Here is a 9,388-nt window from a genome sequence, read left to right as displayed (position 1 = left end):
AAATGGAGATAACAAATAATTCGTAATAAAACCACATGCAACTTAAAAGTAGGACGTACATACATAAAACTTGATTGTAATGACACAAACATAGACGTGCCATCAACATAAACTTTCCATAAACATACTTACATCATACATACTTGAATATGTATAACTTCATCATTTTGCGTAGAGATATGTTTCAAAGCAAATGACCTATATAAATGTACCTGATCAGAATAAACCACAGTACTGGGCTGGCAGGAAAAAATCCACTACCACATACATGAGATCCCCGATCATGCTTTACCAGGTGGATTGGTCTCTGGTCATGCTTTACTGATTTTCAATCCTGATCTAAACCCGATCATGCTTTACCGGGGTGGAGAGGTCCTCGGCCACGTTCACCGACTTCCAAACCCGTTCATAATTGGTCACAAGACATTTAGCATACCTCAAAAATAAAATATTTTCTACTTTTGCACATCGAAACTACTTACATGGCGTTGAGGGATTCGTTGGATCTCGCCTAGGGCCACTGATGCACATACTAATATGAGTTCAAGCACTTATCTTTCATAACTTAGGCATATTAATCATGCTCACACCCAAAAAAGACAAATTTCTTATGATGTTCTAAATCTTTCGGGACTCGACCTCGTTTAATCATCGTACTAAACCATGACATCGAACCCCAAAACAATCCTTATATTTTCCCAAACATGGAAGACACGGACCCCGTCTGAGAAATGCCAGATATTCACTGATCACAAAAGTCTCAATTATTTCTTCCCGCAGAAAGAACTTAAATTGAGACAAAGACGGAGGTTGGAGTTAGTAAAAGACTACGATTGTGAAATTAGCTACCATCCAGGGAAAGCTAATGTTGTGGTAGATGCTTTGTACAGAAAGGTTGCAATTGTAGCACAGCTTCAGCACAGAGATCTCTTCAGTCAGAGATTCAGAGGTTTGATTTAGAGGTTTATCCTAAGGGAAAGACTCCTAAGCTGTCTAACATGAAAGTCCAGTCTTCCTTACTAGACCGAATCCGTAGAGGTTAGCCTTCGGATGAGCAGTTACAGAAATGGAGACTGAAGGATGAGGCCAAGGGTAGTGTACTCTACAAAGTGTCTGATGGTATTGTGCAATACAAAGAGAGGATGTGGGTGCGAAGTGTTGATTCGATCAGAGAGGATATTTTGAAAGAGGCACATACATCTCTGTATTCCATCCACCTAGGAGGTACCAAGATGTACAAGAATTTGCAGATTTTCTATTGGTGGCAAGGGATGAAGCGGGACATCCACTGATTTGTATCTGAATGTCTCACTTGTCAGCAAGTGAAAAAAGAGCATCAAAGGCTAGCAGGAATGCTTAAGCCACTCCCTATTCTCGAGTGGAAATGGGAGAATATCACCATGGATTTCGTTGTTGGTTTGCCGAGGTCAGTCGGAGGATCCAATGCCATTTGGGTTATAGTGGATCGAGTTACTAAGTCAGCATACTTCTTACCTGTGAAGACGACTTTCTCCACGACTCAGTATGTAGAGCTCTATATTAGGGAGGTAGTCTGTTTGCATGGGATCCCAATTTTGATGATGTCCGACAAGGATCCGAGATTCACATCTTCCTTCTGGAAGAGTTTACAAGCAGCCATGGGGACGAAGTTGCTATTCAGTACAGTATTTCACCCTCAGACAGATGGCCGGTCTGAGCGAGTAATTCAGATTTTGGAGGATTTGTTGAGAGCTTACGTGATCGATTTCCATGGGAATTGGGAATCAAAGTTACCTCTAGAGGATTTTACCTACAACGACAGTTCCCAATCATCTATAGGTATGGCTCTGTAACGTACCTTACTTTTATGCTACTTCAAATTTGCGAAAAAATAAAAAATTTCTTAAATAATTAGTAATCATCCAAATTGCAATAAAAATCATCCGTTTGTCTAAAATATTTGCAATAAAACAACCACAACCAAATTTTGCAAAATCACTTGTTTAAACATTATCAACAGTATCATGAAATCATAGTATTTGTAACAATCATAAAGTTCTTAAAAACTTAGGCGGTCCTTGGGTTTAGCTTTCTGCGCTGTCCAAGCCAGCTCATTGGTCCCCCCCACCTCTCGTCTCCTCCTGGTCATCCTCACATGCATCGATCAAGTCTAGTGAGTCTAAAGATTCAACATGTATAAAATTGAGATAACAAATAATTTGTAATAAAACCACATGCAACTTAAAAGTAGGACGTACATACATAAACATAGACGTGACATCAACATAAACTTTTCATAAACATACTTACATCATACATACTTGAACATGCATAACTTCATCATTTTGCGTAGAGGTATGTTTCAAAGCACGTGACCCATACATAAATGTACCTGATCAAACTAAACCACAGTACTGGGCTGGTAGGGAAAAATCCACTACCACGTACTTGAGATCCCCGGTCATGTTTTCTCGGGTGAATTGGTCTCTGGTCATGCTTTACCGCTTCTCAATCCTGATCTAAACCCGGTCATGCTTTACCGGGGAGGAGAGGTCCTCGGCCATGTTCACCGACTTCCAAACCCGTTCATAATCGATCACAAGAGATTTAGCATACCTCAAAAATAAAATATTTTCTCATTTTGCACGTCGAAAATACTTACATGGCGTTGAGGGATTCGTTGGATCTCGTTTAGGGCCACTGATGCACATACTAATCTGAGTTCAGGCACTTATCTTTCATAACTTAGACGTATTAATCATGCTCACACCCAAAAATGGCAAATTTCTTATGATGTTCTAAATCTCTCGGGACTCGACCTCGTTTAATAATCGTACTAAACCATGAAATCGAACCCCAAAACAATCTCTATATTTTCCCAAACATGGAAGACACGGACCATGTGTACACACGGGTCGGGGTTCGTTAAGACTCTGTAACGTAAGCTACGGAATTAACAAAGGCACGGACCCCCTTGTCAGGGTCCGGCTCGGGGTCCGTGTAGACTCTGGAATTTAACACTCCAAAGGAATCAAACACAACTCAAACCGTGAACACGACATTTTGACCCCAAAATTTTTCCTACTTCTAATGCAATCAAGTGCCTATCGACACCACACGAAGCACCAAAAATCATCCCAACATCATACTCACAATACTTAAACGCAGCAGCGATCACCCAACGGTTCCTAACGAAGCTTGCAACAAAAAACTTCAAGAACACGTTAAGAACACATTTTTAGAAAAGTGCAGTTTCAGTAGTCCCACAAAAAAGGATCATAACTCACTTGTTTCTTGTCCAAAAATTTCAAGTTTACTGTCAAATTGAAAGTATCAAAAATTAATATGTTTTATATATTGAAAGTTTTTCCAGAATACCAACCGATCTTTCTCAGAATTCGAAATGGCAGCAGACACGTTTTTAGATCTAAATATTTTGATCCAAAAATCATTTCAAACGTTTTTGAATTTTTCACAACATACATGGATTTTTACGCATAATAAACATCACAACACATAATATAACGAGATCGATATAGAAACAATAGATTATACATGCCTTTTGATATTTAAAGTTACCGAAACGACGATACCGAAGCGGGAAGGATGTGAGGGTTGATCCGGAATGAACGTGGCACGATTTTCTTGAAGAAAAGTGACGAAAACTTGCTGAAAAAGTCAAAGGTTAGGGGCGGCTGCTCTTGGTTCTTGGAACCCTAGTTTTTATTTTCAAAAAATCTGAAATGTGATGGAATGAAATGGGTGTGTGTGTTGCCGTGTATGTGTGTGTGTAAAAGTGTGTGTGCGTGAGTTTTGGGATGTGTGTGTGTTTTAGGTAATTAAGGAGATTAAAAATTGCTTAATTACATAATTAACAAGGTAATTAAAATACTAACTCCCTACTCACCTCTAATAAAATCCCTTAATTTAAAATAAAAGGCATAAGTACTAAATCTTTAAAAGTTTTAAAATCTTAAAATCACCTAATAATTAAATCAGGCTTTAAAATGCTAAAATTAATAAATCGTTTAAATTTCAATCTCTTGACCTGAAATAAAATACCTGATTTTAACTCGCCTAAATCGTCGTCTGTCTCATTTCCTCGATCCCGCCTCGAATAATCGCTTGAAACATGAAGCTCGAGAAAACTTTTTAATGTGCATCACCTGAACATAAATAATTTAAAATAATGCAATTAAATGAATCATGCATCGCTAAAAAAATCTTTTTAAAATAATTAAATAATTTAACAAATAGAATTCCTCCCCCACTTAAATAAATTTTGTCCTCGAAATTAAGTCTTACCCAACAACTCTGGGTAGCGGTTCCTCATATTTGCTTCGGTCTTCCAAGTGGCCTCTTCCACTACTTGGTTCAGCCACCGGACTTTGACCAACTGTCACTTTGTTCCGAAGTCTCTGCTACTGTCTGTCTAAGATTCTGGAAGGGCTTTTCCTCATGCGACAGATTTGGAGCCAACTGCAATGGCTCAAAGCTCAAAACATGCGAAGGATTGACTAGGTACTTTCTCAGTATCGAGACGTGGAACGCATGGTGTACACCGGCTAGATTCGGCTGTAGGGCTGCACGATAAGCCAGTGTCCCAACTCTGTCAAGAATCTCGAACGGTCCAATAAATTTCGGACTGAGCTTGCCTCTCTTTCCAAACCTCATAACACCCTTCATGGGTGCTATCTTCACGAAGATGTGATCACCTACGACAAACTCAAGATCTCTTTTTCTCTTGTCAGCATACTCTTCTGGCGACTCTGGGTGGTATACATCCTGTCTCGGATCTAGACCACCACATCCACAGTCTGTTGAACAATCTCTGAACCAAGTTCTGATCTCTCACCGACTTCACTTCATCCCAATGAATCGGCGACCTGCACTTCCTGCCATACAATGCTTCGTAGGGAACCATTCCTATAGACGATTGGAAGCTGTTGTTGTAGGTAAACTCCTCTAGAGGTAAATTTGATTCCCAATTCCCATGGAAATCGATCACGCAAGCTCTCAACAAATCCTCCAAAATCTGAATCACTCGTTCAGACTGACCATCTTCTTGAGGGTGAAATGCAATACTTAATAGCAACTTCGTCCCCATGACTGCATGTAAACTCTTCCAAAAGGAAGATGTGAACCTCGGGTCCCTGTCGGACACAATAGAAACTGGGATCCCATGCAACCGGACTATCTCCCTAATATAGAGCTCTGCATACTGAGTCATGGAGAAAGTCGTCTTCACCGATAAGAAATGCGCTGACTTAGTAAGTCGATCCACTATAACCCAAATGGCATGGGACCCTCTAACTGACCTCGGCAAACCAAAAACAAAGTCCATGGTGATGTTCTCCCATTTCCACTCGGGAATAGGGAGTGGCTTAAGCATACAAGCTGGCCTCTAATGCTCTGCTTTCACTTGCTGACAAGCATTCAGACACAAATCGGCGGATGTACCGCTTCATACCTAGCCTCCAATACATGATCTGCAAATCCTTGTACCTCCTAGATGGATAAAATACGGAGATTTATGTGCCTCTGTCAAAATATAATTTCTCATCGAATCGACACTAGGCACGCACATCCTTCCTCTGTATCTCGCGATGCTATCAAACACTGTGTAAAGTACATTGACCTTGGCTTCATCCTTCTGTCTCCATTTCTGTAACTGCTCATCCAAAGACTGACCTCTACGAATTTGGTCTAGTAAGGAAGATTGGACTGTCATATTAGACAGCTTAGGAGCCCTACCCTTGGGATAAACCTCTAAACCAAAACTCTGAATCTCTGATTGAAGAGATCTCTGCACTGATAGCTGTGCTACGAATGCTACTTTACTGCTCAAGGCATCTGCCACAACATTATCTTTCTCCGGGTGGTAGCTAATTTCGCAATCATAGGCTTTCACTAGTTCCAACCATCGTCTTTGTCTCATATTCAGCTCTTTCTGCGTGAAGAAATACTTGAGGCTCTTGTGGTCAGTAAATATCTGGCACTTCTTGTCGTACAAATAATGTCTCCAAATCTTCAACGCAAAGACAATGGCAGCTAACTCAAAATCATGAGTCGGATAATTTTTCTCATAAACTTTCAACTTTCTGGAGGCATAAGCTATAACCCGACCATGTTGCATCAATAATGCGCCTAACCTGAGCTTAGAAGCATCAGTGTATAGTACAAAATTTCCTTGCCCTGCTGGCATGGCTAACATTGGCGCCGTGATAAGAGCTTGCTTCAAAGTATCAAAACTCTTCTGGCAATCATCACTCCACAAAACTTTGGCATTCTTCTTGGTCAATGAGGTGAGTGGCACCGCTATCGAAGAAAATACCTGAATGAATTTCCTGTTGCAGCCTGCTAAGCCTAGGAAACTGCGGATCTCTGACGCATTCTTTGGCTCAACCAATTCCTTAACTGCTGCAACTTTAGCTGGATCCACCTCAATGCCACTGCTAGATATTAGATGACCCAAAAACGCTACCTTCTCCAACCAGAATTCACAATCACTGAATTTTGCAAGCAACTTGCGACTCTGCAAGGCCTGAAAAACTGTATGCAAATGCTAACTGTGCTGCTCATGACCCTTCGAGTAGATGAGAATGTCATCAATGAATACTATGACGAACTGATCTAGGTAGGGCTGAAATATTCGATTCATGAGGTCCATAAATAATGCTGGAGTATTCGTCAGTCCAAACGGCATCACCAAGAACTCGTATTGCCCATATCTGGTCCTGATGGCAATCTTATGAACATCTGCATCTTTTACCTTCAGCTGAAGATACCCAGATCGCAGATCTATCTTAGAGAACACTGTGGCTCCCTGAAATTGATCGAACAAGTCCTCGATCCTTGGAATTGGGTATTTGTTCTTGATCGTTACCTTGTTCAGTTCTCGGTAATCGATACACAGCCTCATGCTCCCATGTTTCTTCTTTACAAAGAGTACTGGTGCGCCCCATGGTGAGAAACTAGGGCGGATGAATTCTTTATCTAAGAGATCCTGAATCTGCTGCTTGAGTTATAGCATCTCATCTGGAGCTAAACGGTAAGGTGCCTTTGATATTGGCACAGTGTCTGGCATAAGATGATGGTGAACTCCGCTTCTCTCTCCGGTGGAAGTCCTGGATGTCTTCTGGAACGAAGTCTGGAAAATCTCTGACGATCGGTACATCAGATATTGACGGAGTGGTTACGTCATGTGCAGAAACAATGCTGGCCAAGAAAGCCTGACATCCCTTGAGAATAAGTCTTCGTGCCTGCAAGAAAGAGATCATGCGAGGGAAACTCCTCCATCTATCCGGCACAAAGAGAAACTTCAACGGCCTTACCAACACTGATCTTTTCTGGAAATCAATGATAACTTTGTTCTTCGTCAGCCAGTCCATTCCCAAGATGATATCAAATTCTGGCATCGACAACACGATTAGATCGACATACACTAGGTGGCCTTGCAGTTCAATATCAATGTCTTTGACCACGCTAGTAGCTGATACTTCTTCCCCTGATGGGTCTATCACTGAATAGCTCACGTCGAGTCCAAAAGGCTTGACGTCTAGATGATTAGCGAACGTCTCTGAAATAAAAGAGTGAGTGGCCCCTAAATCTATCAAGGCCTTCGCGGCTACTCTCTTTATGAAAATATTTTCTGAGAGACGTTGGGTACAACACAAAAACTTATATCCCAAAAATTCTAATCTTAACCTCATGCATAATAGAAAAAATCTCTACACAAGTCGCCAAAAATACTAAATAGCAAACTAATAATCCCAAATAAAATTCGAAACATGCATAGCAAAAATAATACTGTGCTGAATTAAATAAGTTACCAGTCAATAGGGTCGTGTCTGGGTTTGTCTCCTCTGTCTGCATGGCAAAAACTCTACCCTGGGTCGGCTGCATCCACTGTGGGCAGTCCTTCAACATATGATCTGGCTCCACATTTGAAGCACTTGTCCGATCCCCATAAGCACTGTCCCGGACGCTAGCGGTGGCACTTTGGGCATACTGGTTACTCACCAGGCTTCTGTGGAGCATTCTGCTGAGGAATGGGACCCTTGCCATTCGATGGTCCCTGAAATGGCCTCTTCCCTTGTTGTCCTTGCAAAGGCCTCTTGAACTGGGTCGATGTTGTTGTTGCTGATGAGGTGCCTGATAGGGTCCCTTGCCATGCCTGTCACCCTCGATGTCTCTTTAGTCCTGCTCTGTTGCCAAGGCTCTCGACACGGCAACTGCATAAGTAGTTGGACCAGCAACTCTTACCTCGCGGCGCAAGATCGGCCGCAAACCATCCATAAAAATCCTCAGCTTCTCCTGTGCATCATTTTCAATTAGGGGCATAAAGTAACACCCCCTCTCGAACTTTATCACGAACTCTGCAACGCTGTTGTCTCCTTGTCGCAGCGTCATGAACTCCCTAGTCAATCTGGAGCGTACTTCCTCAGTGAAGTACTTGGAGTAGAAAACTTCCTTGAAGCCATCCCAAGAAAGGGTCTGCACATTCACCGATACATAAGCGCTCTCCCACCACAATCTAGCGTATCCTGTCAGTAGAAGGTGTCACATCTGACCCTGTCTGCGTCCTGCAGCTCCATAAACGCAAAAAATAACTTTTATTAATCAATCCTTCATCTATCGTCGGGTCAGTAGTCCCCGAGAACTCCTTCAGATCCGTCCTCTTAAACCTCTCATAGACTGCCTCTGGTCTGGGCCTCGCCCCTGTGTCCAATGCAACCTGATTCACCGCAAACTGTGCGAAGAACTGAGTCATCCCCGCAAGCATCTGAGCCTGCATATCTGGGGGTAGATGAGGAGGAGTGACCCTCTCCCCATCTTGAGCTTCTCTGTTCCCATCACCTGCTCCTTGGGCAGCCATACGTCTAGGAGGCATATTGTTTCAAAATTTACCCAAACGTAAACCCAACATTCATGAACATAACATCAATATCATAGGATGCAAGAAATTTTGAAATTAAACATGTAAATGCTGAAATCATGACTTAATGCTTAATACATGAAAGAATTTAAAACTTTAAAACTTAAAGACTTGAGGTGTGACTTCGTGAGCTTTTCGCAACTGGCAGTAGGCATAGCCTTTTACAAGAACACGGCTCTGATACCAACTGTAACGTACCGTACTTTTAAGCTACTTCAAATTTGCGGGAAAAAAAAAATTTTCTTAAATAATTAATAATCATCCAAATTGCAATAAAAATCATCCGTTCGTCTAAAGTATTTGCAATTAAACAACCACAACCAAAGTTTGAGAAAGCACTTGTTTAAGCATCTTCAACAGTATCATGAAATCATAGTAATTGAAACAATCATAAAGTTCTTAGGAGGTTCTCGGGTTTAGCCTCCTGCGCAGTCCAAGCCAGCTCATTGGTCCCCACTTCTCGTCTCCTCC

Source organism: Primulina eburnea, chromosome 8 (assembly GCF_022965805.1).
Source record: "Primulina eburnea isolate SZY01 chromosome 8, ASM2296580v1, whole genome shotgun sequence".
NCBI lineage: Eukaryota > Viridiplantae > Streptophyta > Magnoliopsida > Lamiales > Gesneriaceae > Primulina > Primulina eburnea.
Note: the sequence above shows the minus strand (reverse complement) of the source record.